Below are 2,195 nucleotides of genomic sequence, written 5' to 3' on the forward strand. Positions count from 1 at the left end.
AATATCATAAATATCTTAATATTTGGAATTTGAATATCCTTTCTACTAATATCTTATCTTCAAATAAAACAGAATTGAATTATTAGTTTATTTATATAATAAATCTAAAACTAGAGTTACAATTAATATTAAAACTAATTTATAAATTACTATTAATAAATAAGCGTCTCTTATTCAAATCATTCAAAATCTTTCCTTTCTTGACATGATATAGAAAATTTAAAACTAAAAAAAAATATATGAAAAAAAATTGCGTCCAATAGGATTTGAACCTATACCAAAGGTTTAGAAGACCTATGTCCTATCCATTAGACAATGGACGCTTTTGATTCCAATTTTTTTTTTCGTATTTTCACCTCTCTTGTTCGTAAAAAAAATGTGTGAGAATTCCGGAAATTGCATATTGAATTCAATGATGCATTACATTAACTAATACATTAGTTAAAATTTAGTTAAAATTAAGTAAATTGAAAATTTTTATTTGAGTAATTCCATTATTAATTAATTTCTATTTATAATATATATAAATTATAAGATAAGAATATTATAAGATAAGATAAGCGGATAGCGGGAATCGAACCCGCATCGTTAGCTTGGAAGGCTAGGGGTTATAGTCGACGTTGATTCATCATTTTGAACTGAACGTCTCTAATTCAAAACCGAACGTGAAACTTTGGTTTCATTCGGCTCCTTTATGGAAGATGGATAAATTCCTAAATTTATAAGATGTAAACAAAAAAAAATACCATCCATAACATCTATGTCAGCCTTTCCGTCTGAATGCATTCAAAAGGACCCGCTTTATAGATGATCCCTATACAAGAGGAGATTATAACAATCTTTCCAGTTATTTATTTCGTTCCCTATTTCTATTTAATATAATCCTTAGGAAAAGTATTTTGTTTCCGCCGAGCTAAAAAAACGATGTCGACGTCTCTAGTAAACCAAAGACATTGTTTAATAGCTATTTTGTTTTGCTTCAATCTCCCTTATACAAAGAAAAAATTGAAGATTTAGTTACGATTAGAAAAAATTCCACCTTTATCCATGGATCCCTTATTCCTTCAATTGGAAGTATTGATCCAATTCAATAAAATTATGTTTCGTAATTTCATGATCCAATTTTTTCAATTTAGAACATATTTTTGGATACAAATCACGAGAATTTTTATTTTTCCTCGAATCTTTCATCGAGAGGTAAAGGATTAAATCCTTTTAAGAAATAAAGTTTTTGATCGGAATATTAATCAACCCGAAGGATCCCTTAACTATTAAGGGATTAATAGAACGAATCGCACTTTTACCACTAAACTATATCCGCTACAATGCAATTATTGTATATAAATGGACCTTTTGTCGAAGACGAAAATAAGTCGTATTAATAAGTAATAAAAAGATCGGATCAGAAAATAATCATGAAAATTTGAGCGTTGACGTATTTTCATCAGGGCCACTAATGAGATTAGGAAAAGAGGACTCGTTTTAATTAACTAATTAACAAGTTTTTTATTCTAGTAAAGTACTAAAAAATAATAATAAGAAATCGAACCTTGATTCTATATCATCTTTTTCTGTATCATAGGAATTGAAATAATAAATCTTCTTAGGATTCTTGTTGTTTCTATTTTTTTTTTTTTCAAAAACATTTTCAAATCAAATAAATAATTTGATCTACGATTTATTGGAACAAAAAAAGCCCGGCTAGGTACTGACCAGGCCAGGCCGTGGAACTAAAAATAAAAAGAAAAGGGCTTTTCGGATGAAATAAACTAAAAAAGGTACTTTCTTTTTATTTATAAATATTTTTATGAATCTTTAATATATTGGTATTATTTATATATTAGGATTGAAGATATCTCTTCTTTTGAGCCCTTATCTAATGAAATCTAATTTATCTAAATGGAATTCCTAATAAAAAAAAGTTTTTATCGATTTGATAGATATCCATCGATATATCTAGATAATTATCTATATCAATATAATGAAATTATATATCTATAAAGGGGTAGATAAAGATAATAAAGAGAGATAAAGAAGGGCTTTTTTCAAGCCTTTATTTTCTATTTTTTATACAATGTATCATAGTAATTATCCTTTTTCAATTTGGGGAGAGATGGCTGAGTGGACTAAAGCGTCGGATTGCTAATCCGTTGTACGATTTTTTTGTACCGAGGGTTCGAATCCCTCTCTTTCCG

The 2,195-nt window shown here is 27.7% G+C and overlaps 1 non-coding gene across 1 annotated transcript; it reads left to right on the forward strand.

Moving 5' to 3' along the window:
• Nucleotides 1–2,107: 2,107 nt before the first annotated feature.
• Nucleotides 2,108–2,195, forward strand: TRNAS-GCU (transfer RNA serine (anticodon GCU)). Its single transcript has one exon. It is a non-coding gene; the product is annotated as a tRNA-Ser (tRNA).

The sequence above is a fragment of the Cucumis melo genome, unplaced genomic scaffold (genome assembly GCF_025177605.1).
Source record: "Cucumis melo cultivar AY unplaced genomic scaffold, USDA_Cmelo_AY_1.0 utg000332l, whole genome shotgun sequence".
NCBI lineage: Eukaryota > Viridiplantae > Streptophyta > Magnoliopsida > Cucurbitales > Cucurbitaceae > Cucumis > Cucumis melo.